The sequence below is a fragment of the Apodemus sylvaticus genome, chromosome 14, assembly GCF_947179515.1.
Source record: "Apodemus sylvaticus chromosome 14, mApoSyl1.1, whole genome shotgun sequence".
NCBI lineage: Eukaryota > Metazoa > Chordata > Mammalia > Rodentia > Muridae > Apodemus > Apodemus sylvaticus.
Window position 1 is genome coordinate 35090545 of NC_067485.1, and position 12819 is coordinate 35103363.

Genomic DNA, 12819 nt, shown 5'->3' on the forward strand with positions numbered 1-12819 from the left:
AGAACATCATACTAAGTGAGGTAACCCAGACTCAAAAGGTGAATCATGGTATGCACTCACTAATAAGTGGATATTAACCTAGAAAACTGGAATACCCAAAACATAATCCACACATCAAATGAGGTACAAGAAGAAAGGAGGAGTGGCCCCTGATTCTGGAAAGACTCAGTGAAGCAGTATTCGGCAAAACCAGAACGGGGAAGTGGGAAGGGGTGGGAGGGAGGACAGGGGAAGAGAAGGGGGCTTACGGGACTTTCGGGGAGTGGGGGGCTAGAAAAGGGGAAATCATTTGAAATGTAAATAAATTATATCGAATAAAAAAATTAAAAAAAAATCCATTCACACCATTCTGCAACTTCCCCGCCCCCACAGGGCTCTCTCTCTCTCTCTCTCTCTCTCTCTCTCTCTCTCTCTCTCTCTCTCTCTCTTCCATTCTGTTGAAGGTTAGGTTAACTTCTTTCTTTACCTTTGGGAAATTTTCTTTTATAATTTGTTGAGAAATTTCGGTCTTTAAAATGAATTCTCCTTCTTCTATGCCAAGGAAGTGCACTTAAGGGATAGTTTCAGTTTAGCTGGCACCTTTAATTTATTTATTTTTATTTGACATGTCACCTCTTCTCTCCTCCCTTGGCTGCTGGAGTGGCCCTTCTTGCAACCGCTTGCTCTCCGATCTGCTGTCTTACTCTCAGACACTCTTCCTGCTCCTTGCTTTAGGCCTGTCCACCCCATGGTGTCTCTGGACCAGCTCACTGGCTTTGCTCCTTACTGCGTCTTTTTATGCCTGACCTATATATATCACTTAATACGGTATCTTCCAGGCTCACCCGTACTGTTGCCAATGACAAGGTCTCCTTCCTTTTAAAGAATGTATATTACTCTACCACATATACATACCAGGTTTTCTTAATCCATTCACCAGTTAATGGGCCCTGGGATTCTTTCCGTATCTTAAATGTTGTTAACATATCTTGAATATTGTGGTTCAGGAAACACAGGCATGACAATCTCTTTTTGGCATACTGATTTATTTTATATATATCCAAAAGTGGGATATTTTGATCACCTTGTAGGTTTTATTGGAATCTCCATACTGTTTTTCTTTTTCTTTTTTTTATTAGATATTTGCTTTATTTACATTTCAAATGGTATCCCCTTTCCTCGTTACCCTTCCAAAAATCCCCTATCCCATTCCCCTTCCTCCTGCTCATCTCTCCCCCCCTGTCCCCCAATTTCCTGACTTGCATTCCCCTATTCTAGGAAATCGAGCCTTCACAGCACCAATGGGCTCTCCTCTCATTGATGTCTGAAATGGTCATCTTCTGTTACACATATAGCTGGAGCCATGGGACCCTTCATGTGTACTCTTTGGCTGGTGGTTTAGTCCCTGGGATCTCTGGGGGTACTGGTTGCAGGAAGAACATATTATTGTTCCTCCTGCAGGGCTGAAAAACCTCTTCAGCTCCTTGGGTCCTTTATCTAGCTGCTTTATCATATTGTTTTTTCTTAATGACTACACATTTTCCTTTATATATACCTAAATAAATCGGGAGAATGTTGAGGAGTGAACAGTGCCCGCTCTCTCATTGGCTGTAAACTTCCTGTCTTCCTAGTGACCAGCGTAGACCTCTATGCCCAAGACTGCCTTCAGGAGCACTCATGCAAGGGCTTCAAACCAGGTGACTGTGTGAACAAACAAATCAGAGCTGGGCTGTAAATAAGAGAGGTGCAATTGTAAGTTAGCTGTTTCAAAGCTTTAGTAGGGTATTGTTACACCTCTAGTAAAAATAAGTTCTAGAAATGAAAAGTAACAGTGTTATATAGTATAGTGAATGTAATAAGCGCTGCTAAACTGTGCCTTTAAAAAAAGGTTAAAGTAGTACATTTTCATATTTCAAATTAATTTTTCATACAATATACTTTGATCATATTCTTTTCCTTCCCCAACCCTTTCCACCTCCCTACCCAGCCAACTTAATATTCTCTCTCAAAAATATCATAAAAACAAAAGTAAAAACAAAGAATAAAAGCCACAAGAAGACAAAAATTACTGCCCTCCACAAAAAAAAAAAAAAAAAAAAAACCCAGAAAGCCCACACAAAAAATTATGAGGTCTGTTCTGTGTTGGAATCTGCTCCCAGGCGAGGGGCCTGCCCTGAAGTGTGGTTAAAATACCCCGTAACACTCCACTGAAGAAAATAGATTTTTTCCCTTTTTTGGTTAGTGGTGGAACTTTGTGTTAAAGTGATAAATCTTATTCTAGGGGCAGTTATTATAATAGGAATATTTATGAATAAGAAAATAAAACAGTACTTTTCAGATCTTAATATATGTGGGAGTCACTTGAGAGTATCATTATGAAGTCAGTTCTGCAAGAGTGGGCTTGTGGGTCCCAGTGGAGAATCCATCTCCGGGTTTCTCACAGGTTTCCAGGAATGTCTACGCTGGCGGATGAAGGTCACCTTAAGAGCAAAACTCCAAGTGGGACTGAAGTGTGGCACTTCTGTTCTTTTTGTTAAGTCCCTCCAACTGCAGTGACTCTAAATCAATGAGTCAGTAAGAGTATCCTGTTCTCCAGAGAGAGTGGATCCCACCCTGAGAGCTTTGTCATGGATCCAGTCTGTTCCTTGTGAATGGACATTTATAGGATTTCTCATCTTTGCTCCTCTGAGGAAGGCCACAGAAGATGACCTTGCTGCCTGCAAAGATATGCGTTCCAGAGAGGGCGTGCATCCAAGCACACTTACACTCTGAAGCTGTGAGTGCTTTCATTAGTGATGACACCCAGAATTACACGTTCATGAGAGGCTGATTTCTCTGGACTCAGATTGAGCTGGCAGTCACCCAAGACCCTGTCACTTCTGCACACGCTGTTATTCAGCTGTATTATCTTTCTTATCTTGTTCTTACGCAATTGTTTTTCTGAACTCTTAAGTGTAGGATTGATTTACAGAGCCTGTTAAATTCTATCCTGTTAGCTTTAAACTATTGTTATTACCTATCGCGATAACTTCGGTTGTTGATGTTGTCATCTGATGTATGCCCTGGACTCCCAGGTTTACATTGTCTTTGTGTTGATGAGTGCCCTGTCTCTATGCACGTGCTCATTTAGTGACTCAGATTCCCTGGGTGCCCTTGCATGTGCCAGAGAGGGGCACTGGTGCTTCGAATATAGAGATGAATAAAAAAAAAAAAAGACATCCTTGTCTTCCTAGAACCTTCATGAGTGTGGACACAGATGCCAGGCAGAGATAGTAATGTGTGTGGCCTCGAAGATTCCAAGGGCCAAGGGGAAAAATAGGTCAGTGGAGTGGGGCAGGAAGTGAAGAGACTGACAATTTTAGAGTAGATGGCAAAAGCCCCCACCTCCCAAAACCACCCCCTAAAGAACAAATCACCACCACCACCACCACCACCACCATCATCATCATCATCATCATCATCATCATCATCATCATCGCCATCACCTGGTGAGAAGTGATGTATGAGTAGAGAGATGCTTCTGTATAATTCACAGGAAACTACAGTGGAAAACAAGTCTTTGATGTGTTACTGGACCCTCCCTATAGGTTGACACCGGTCATTCACTGGCACCTTAGGGATGTATCAGATTCACCCATTGGATTCCCCTGCCATTTAAGTCATCCTGTATCCCCTTCTGTGCAGGTTCTTAGGGCTATTTTGAGATATATTGAAACGGTGATTCTGCCTTTGTGACGTCTCCCTGATGTTATCTTCGTAAAACACTTAGAAGTGAGTTTGATGTGCATAGCTGCTTCCTGCTCCTTAACTTGGAATCACTTCCTGTTCACCAAGTGGCACCCTGGGAAGTGATGGTGTCTGGGTGCAAAGGAAGAACGATGACCCAGGCCACTTTCCATTTTTACAGACCTTGTCTAGAACGTAAAAAGACTCCATCTTCTGGAAACTGAAACTATCTCTCCTGGTGAATGTGGCCAAGTGTAATCGCATAATAAACATGTCTTTTGGCGTCATCAAATCAGCACAAAACGTGGACATCACATCCTCAGAACCAGGTCGCCAAGGGCTGATAGTCTTCTCACCGGCTCTACCTGCCAGGTGGCTCTCCAGGTGTGCCCTGTGATCCCCGTACTCGCCTGCAGGCTGCACTGTTGTCGTTCTTATCTCCCAGTCTCACACAGCAGACTTTTCAGAGGATTCAAACAGGTTGTGTCAAGCAGCAGGTAGGCACTAAATCAGCACAGCCAAGGCTAAAAAGGGTTGTAGCCCGGAGAGCTGTGGATTCTGACAAGCAAGGGGAGACACCTCCACCCGGGCCCCTGGGCTGTGAGAAAGTGCACCATTAGCACCTTTGGCCTCAGTTTCTTTCTCTGTAGAGTGAGCGGACATCTAAAGCTAAGACCCTAAGCCTGACATTCTCAAAGCACGTTTTGTTTCTTTACTGTTAAAGAGAATTTTGGACATGCATACAATGTGTTTTGATCAAGTCCAAACCCGTTACCCCTCCATCCATCCCCTCACCCGGCCATGATTCCCTCACAAATTCATCATGTTTTTCTCAACCCCAGGAGTCTACTCAGAGCTCCCAGTGTGCGCATGCGCGCGGAGGGCCACCTACTGGAACATGGGTACCTTTCATGGCCACATTCCTGAAGAGAAGTAACTCTCCTTTCGCAGCAGCCGTCCATTACCCGGAGTGTCTCACCTACTGGAGTTTCTGGCCATCTCTGTACTTCAGCCTGGGAGTTGTGTTGGGCCCCATCTTGCCCAAGTCTTGTGCCTGTAGTCACAGATGATGTCTAACTGCTCTCTTGTCTCTGGAATTCACTGTTTGGCTATAGTCATCCCTTGGCTCCTACAGTCTTTCTACTCCCTCTTCCTTGATCATCTGTTGTTTTACTTGCTGAGCCTTTGGAGGAAAGACTGTGATATAGATGTCCCAAATCTCTTACGCTCTGCACACTGACCAGATGTGAATCTCTGTATTAACTGGCACCTACTGCACCCAAAGATGCTTCATTGATGAAACTTGATGTATGGGCATATTGATTTCAGTAAAAAGCAATCTGAGCGATGGGAGTTTAGTGCTCACTTTATGACTATTTTACTCCAATGAATCCGAGCTGTGTGGATGCATCGGACAGTTCTCTTGCTGACCAGGGAAGATTGGGACAGATCAGAGGCCAGGAGCACAGAGGCCCGTAAATGGGAGCCTCCCAGTCAGCAGCCCAAGGGTGGGGGGGGATCACACTGACTGTCCCAGTAGGAGTTTCAGTGGTAGTAACCAGGGGAGAGACCGCTGCAGGGTCCCAACCCCTGGGGTCTTCATCTTGCACACAAAAGACAAAGTTTGTCTTTGTAATACCTTTCCCCTGAAACCCCATTTCCTTTTTCAACGCCCACAGTAGGGCAATGTGCAAAGAACAAAAATATGTCTCCTTTGCTACGAGCAAATACAGACCCTGTTGGAGTGGCACCTCGGTCCAATGGCCCTTTGTTCTGCTTCTTAATGACTAATTATCATGCTATGAAGTGCTTATGCAACCCTCGTGGAGTTGCCGCCCTCCTGCCAGAGAGGCTGGAAGTGTGTAATCCTCAGAAGCCATGACTGGATCTTGGAGTTGCGCAAGGAGTAATTACAGAATCCAGCCGAGGCTTGCTTCTTATTTCAGGCTCCGGGCTTCACCCCCAGTAGCTTTACGTGCTCGTTAATATTTAAACTGCCAAGCAGCAGCAGAATATTTTGTAAGCTTCAGGAATAGCCCCAGGTCTAAGTGCCAGCCTAGGACCCAGGACAGGCCGGTTAGGAGAGGGCAAGGGATCATGTTCAGGTGGGATTTCTTTGGGGACGTTTGTCCTTTTACAAATGTTGGCCTTGGAAGGACTCTAGATTCCCTTCCTTTGCAACAGGAAAGAAATTAAGCGTTATCTGCCCTCTGAAGCCTTCTCATTTTTTATTATAATTTCTTCTTGTGGTGCTAGGGATGGGTCTGAGGGCCTTATGCTTGCTGGGCAAGTGTGCTGTTGACAGCTACATCTCCAGCCCCAAGTTTCTCAAAACATGCTGGACAATGCCTCATCATCTTATAAAACCTACTTCAAATAAATGTTTCCTTTAGTTTTTGGTTAGCTATAGTTTGGTTAACCATCCCTTCTGGACAGGGACACACACACACAGACACACACACACACACACACACACACACACAACCCAAAGCCTGACTGTACCCTGTCCCAGAGCTGCAAGCTCAGACCTCAGACCTCATTCTGTGGCCTTTGGAAGGTTAGTGCCTGACTCCTCTCTCCAGAGGCAGGCCAGTCCTCTGTCTGTCTGTGTCCTCTGGTGGCGCCTATCGCTGTGGGATCTGGGCGCAGAGACAAAAACAGCAGGCAAAATACACACTCATGCATTTGGGGAGGAAATACATGGCTTCCTGGAGTCAGCTTGGCCTTAAGCTAGAGGAGCCCTCATCCCAGCGTGGTTTGCAGACTAAAAAAGAGCCTGGACAAATCCCACCAACCGTAGAGTCTCTCCATGATTTCATTTATGAGAAGCCACAGTTAGTGTCTGTAACGTTTGGTGAGACACTGGAGCTTTAAAAGGTCTCTTCTTTCCTTTTTTTCTGTTTCTCCTTCCCTTCCTTCCTCCTTCCCTCCCTGAGGCCTTCCCTCCTCTTCCTCACTCTTGCTTCCCTTGGTTTTCCTTAATTTGGTGACTTAAATGACAAATCACCGCACACACTCACGGTAAAACGTTTTCATTTAGAATAAGAAGGTAAACAAGAAAACATCCCTCTACACCCCAGATCTCACAGGCTCTACTATTACCAGAGGGAACTTCAACGTCAGCCTTTCTTAGACTTTGCCTTAGATCTTCCTCTGTGTGCAAATGTTCCTGTACATGGATGTATCCGTGCACCTATTGTTAAAGATCTTCAGGGTGAGCCTTTGCTTCCTTCAATGTTAATGTGTGGTTTCTACAACTGGTCTTTCCCACATGACAGTGTTTCTTAGACACATTTCCACAGCAGCCTGGAGAGTCTCTCAGCCTACTGCGTGTTTATACTCCTAGGAATTGAGCCAGTTTCTTAAACTGGCATTAAATTCTTTTCCATTTGGGGAGATCACAAATACTACTGCAACACACCCTGATATAAGTGTACCGATGCCCAGTTGAGAGATCATAGCCTGAGGGTAAATTCCTAGCTATGGAATTGCTGGGTCAAAGGCTATGTGCACTTTACATTTTAATAGATATTGCCAAATTGCCCTGCGAAAAGGTTGCTCCAATTTACAACCCCATTAACATTGTGTGAACTGCCTGTTTCCTCAAAGCCTTACCAACTCTCTGTTCTGCCTCACTTTTAAGTATTTGCCAATAGGCCAGAGGCGGCAGGTCATTATCATTTATATTTGCATTTTGATTACAAAATGAACCTTGTTCCACGTGTGTTCATTACTTATTTGCCACAAACTGTTGTTGTTATTATTTGTAAATAAAACAATGATTTCGTCCATTTCTCTTTTCTTAGCTATTTAAAATTAATAATCAACACTATGATTTGTCACCAGCCTTTATTAGTTAGAAGGGCCACAATTTTTCTCTTCTTTCTTCTTCTTCTTATTTTTAACCAATAGAGGTTGACAGAATTTATGGAATCAAAGGACATGCCCTTCTTTTGGTAGCAAGGAGTTTGTGCCATTCTCTGGTGAGTCCTCCTACACAGGGACTTGGAATGGTGTTCTTAATTCCTGCTATGAATACCCTTATACCGTTTCTATAGGCACATCAGGCTTGATTCTTGGATATTTGTCTTGGTGAGAGGCACTAGGCTGAATTAGATCTCATTGGTAGGTATACTTCAGTTTCTTCAATGTATTCTCACCACAGACAAAAATTCCTATGGGAGGCTCAAGACATCTTGTAAACAGCCTAAAGTTTCTGGTGTCCCTCCCATGGTTCCTAAAGAGGTGGAGTATTTTCCCTTAAAGACCAAATGAGTTAATTGCACAATCAGTAACATTAGAGGTTTATGTTTCTTGGCATGCTTGATACGATACGCATGTTGGCAGAGACCTACGTGGCTTTGATTTGTAGCCTAAATAATATAATCCTGTAGATCAAATTCCAGGTAATTTAGTTAAAAGGTACTGAAGGACTATTTCCTCAAGTGTCTACCTCATGGTAAATTGTGTAATTTGTATAATTATAAGTTGATTTGATGAGGATTGATTTCATCATTAAGGGTGTAGTATTACTAATACTAATACTGATTACCATTTGTAGTAGGCTTTCTGTGCTGTGTACTTGTGTGTGTGTGTGTGTGTGTGTATGTGTGTGCGTGTGCAAGCACACATATATCCATTACATATAAAATTTGTGTGTGTATCTTAATGTGATTTTCGTGCCTCTTGCAAGGCTTTCAGTCTTGATTCCACCTTATTCTCTACCTATAAAAAAGAGAAATTCAGGTGGATCAAGGATCTCACGTGACCTCAAACGCCTCTCAACTCCAGCTCAGGATTGTCTCATTCCATGTTCTATTGCTGTCTGTTCACCCTATCCCCCAAAGTTCTCCAGAAGAGAAGAACCAGGATCAGTCCCCCCTCCTTTGGAATGTTTGTTGCTGCTTTTGAGAGAGGGTCTTTCTGGTACCTCCCGCTAATCTGGAACCTGTTCAGTGGCGCTGTCTGGCATTGCACTCACTGGAAGCCACCTACCTATCCCGCATTCTGGGATTAAAGACACACATCCCCTCGTCATGCTGGAGCCTTAATTTTATGTGAGCTTAAGAAAATGAGCATCAGTCTCTTTTTTCTTGCTGCCCCTACATGAAGTACGTTATCTATTTACCTGTTGTCATAGGAATCATAGTTCTAAGGATTCTATGAGCCTCATTCCTGCCCCTAATTGCTATTCTAGTTATTCTAAGGTGGCCTGTGGAGAACCCTGGAAGGGGAGGGGTTTTCCCTTGCTTGGCAGCCTGAATCTGAAACTGAAGTTGAGGGACCAGAGAGCCAGGAGAATCATGAAAGAGGTCTACCTATGCTCTCAGACCTCTACCTGTCACTCTAGGCTACTGCTGATTGTGCCTGTCCTCTTCTGAGGAGGCCTTCTTTCTTGACTGTGCTGTCCTCCCTTACCTAGATGTGCCCTTCTCAGAGGGGTCTGCGTGATGTGTTCTCCTGCCTCATTTCAATGACTTAAAAGCAGTTTTAATATAACGAGGAGAGGGTTTCATCATGATATCATCCATAAGTCATGATGCCTTGTTCTCATTTTCCCCTCTGAATTTCCCTTCATTGTGGACCTCTGCCTGCCTCCTGCTGGCTCCTCTCCTTCCCACAGCTCCTTACCACAGGTATCCATTTCCTTTCCTAGCTCCACCTTTCCTAAAAACCCCTTTGCCAGCTTTCCCTCAGTCCTTTTGGGTTAGCGTTCTTGAGAGGACTCTTCCCTCTCCCTGCTCCCCTCCCTAGTCTAGGCTGTCTCTCAGCTGCCCCTCATCTCCTTATGCTTCCACTTCTATTTCTCTGCAGTGATTTTCCCGAGCTCACTGTGCACCACCCCGAGTCATTGATGAAGGACAGGGACCTGGTTAGAAGCCACTGGCTAATACTCCGGGTCTCTGATCATGCAGCTTCTTTGTGTTTTTGTAGTGTCCTCTCTTGCTTCTCTTCCTTCAAGAATTATTTATTTGCTTATTAATAAACACTACAGACAGAACCCATGGCTACACTCTCACACTCTCATCTTTTACTTAGCTCTTACATGCTTGGCTGTCCTGTTCTTGCCTGTGCTTAGGAGCACTGTATTAGTGCTTCAGCAAATGTGTTACCCCCTATTTCATAATACACATGTGCATATGCCCTCAGAGCCCCATTTACACTGAGCACAGGTCATTACTGATCCAATTAATGGCATCCAGAGGAATTTCATACTTTCCCCAAATGCTTTATTCTTCCTGGTTTAAAAATGTAATTGAGAGTCAAAATTATTATGATTTCATATGGCTGTCCTTTATTAATGCATGACAGGGTGGTGCTGAAAAACTGCCCATGCATGTACACACACACACACACACACACACACACACACACACGCAGAGTCAGCTCCCTGGTGCCTTGACAGTGTGAATGGCTCCCTCTGTCCACCAGTGGCCTCTTCATAACCTCCATGTCCAGTCATTTCCCGTCCCGGGGATGCACCTCCATTGCTTGTTGAAACCTGCCTCTTTTTCATCCCCAGGGTGCCGTGTTGATTCAGATCATCCTGACTCACCTAGCTCATGTGACAGCCTCTCCTGGTTGCTTCTGGTTCTGTCCCCTTCGCTCTGTACTTCACAGAGCAGGCAGTGTTATACTTGTGCGGTCAAGGTCAGTCTCCAGTTACAAGCACTTTGTCGCCTACATTACCTTCAGAAAACATACCAAGGTCCTTCAAAATGCAACCCGCCTCCCTCCCTCCCTCCCCCTCCTTCCCCATGACAGAACACAGGTTCTACAGCCCCTGCATGTGGACAGTTTGCAGTCCCCTGACCAATGTGTGTGCTCTCCTTTGGCCCCGTGCCACCATCCACAATTACTTCTACCTGAAAAGTTTTTTCCACTGCCAGCTCAGCCTTGCCATGGCTCTGCTGTGTCAGCAGAAAGACAACAGCTTTTTTTTTTCCCAGAATGCCCAGAGCCATGAGCGTGATGCACCTCTCAACTGCACACCTTGTATCCACTCTCAGCTCCATGATGCCACTGTACTGTGCTTGCCTGTTTACAGCAAGAGGCTCGGGGCAGGGTGTGGGTTGCACGCTTGCCTTGACTTCTGTGCTGTGTGCCTGGTATGTGGTACCATAAAGGTTTAAACCTTAGTAAGGGCCAGAGAAGAACTTTATGTTTGCTCCGGACTTCCTATATGAATAATTCAACTGAACATCTTTATTTTATCACAAATGCATGACAAGCCCCCAAACTATACGTGCAAAAGGAAGATGTGACATCCATTATTTAAATGTACATGGAACTCTTAACAACTAAACAGCAAGAAAACAAATAACCTGGTCTTAAAAATGGGCAAAGCATTGGAATAGCTGTTTCCTGACAGAATACAGACAGATGGACAGAGGGTCATGATAAAATGTTCACTTCACTAATGAACGGATGATGAAAATTAAGGATGCAATGTGATCTTATGCATGCTTGTTAGATGGCTGCTATCAAAAGGACTGAATACCTGGACAGTCCTGAAAACATACATATGAGCAACATTATATAGACTTGCAGGGTGTATTAATGAAAAAAAGAGACAATCATAACTTTGAAAGAGAATAAGGAGGAACATATAGGAGAATTTGGAGAAAGGAAAGGGAAGGGAAAATTTGATTATAATCATAACATGTTGTAATTATAATCTCAAAAATAAAAGATTAGCTTAGAAACATCTAAAGATTCCTGTTAGCAAGGATGCAGAGAAGAAGGGGATCTGTCTGCACTGTTGGCAGGAGCATAAATAGCACAGCTGTTATGAAAGTGGGACAGAGCCCACATACATTTAAAATGGAACTGGGTTTTGAACCAATAACCCTGAAAATACACCAAAGATCATGAAAAGAGCACGCTGAAGAAGTGTCAACACTTATGTGTTCATAATTGTCTGGTTGTGGAGTGAGCGGAAGTGCCTGTCGTTGGATGGGAGGATAAAGCGTATATGGTGATTGTGCATCAACATGAGCAACTGGTACAGTCTTTGGAAGAAGAGAAATCCTGTGATTTTGACAGCATGGATGGACCTAGAATTTTTTTTTAATTTATTTACATTTCAAGTGTTATCCCCTTACCTGGTTTCCCCCTCTCCTAGAGGCCCCCTCTCCTGTCCTCCCTCCCCCTGCTTCTATGAGAGTGTTCCTCCACCCACCCACCCACCCACTCCCCTTCTTCAGCGAAGCTTGATGAATGAGAGCTGTCTTAGAATGGCTTTGCTATGCAGTGCAGGGCAAGCCTAGCACTTGAACGATCACACTGTGACTTGGAGGGCAAGCCTGGCACTAAAGGACGGGTGCTTCATGGTCTCACTTTTATATGGAGTCTGAAAAGAGAAACAGGATAAGGAATAGTGACTGCCAAGGCCTTGCTGGAAACATGGCTGGAGCTGTTGATCAGAAGTACAAAGTTACAGTTACATGTCAGTTCTGGCCATCCACAGTACGGTGGATGTCACAGTACAGTTACATGTCAGTTCTGGCCATCCACAGTACGGTGACTGTAGTAATATATGGCACATTTAAATTTGTGCCAGGCATGATGTTCCACATCTTTAATCCCAGCATTCAGAAGACCAAGGTAAGGGAACTGTGAGTTTAAGGGTAGCCTGAGCTACACAGAGAGACATTGTCTCAACAGTGACAGAAAAATGACACAAAATTACAGAGGAAATTTGCCTAGAGAATGGCTCTTTGATGTTCTCACAACAAGAAATGAGAAGATGTGAAGTGACCTTGTACCTTAATTAGCTTGATTTAATCATCTTATAATGCATTGGTCATATCAAGTCATCACCTGTACACTGTAATGTTTGTAACAACACACAGACCTTTGTTCTGAGCTCTGTGCTACACCAATTCCCAAACACCCAGGCCTTTCCTCTGTGATCCCATATTTAATAGAACTGCCTCATTTATTGTGGTGTTAAAAGTCTGTCTCATAAAGGAAGCTATCGGTCTAGATCTCTGTCTTCTAGAATGATTTCTGGGCTAAACCAGCTGCTGGAATGTAATCTTTTGGACAGCCAGGAACCTTTGTGCCTTCTTAAGTCCTGACCTCCCAAGCTGTTCCTCAGGGTCGACCATA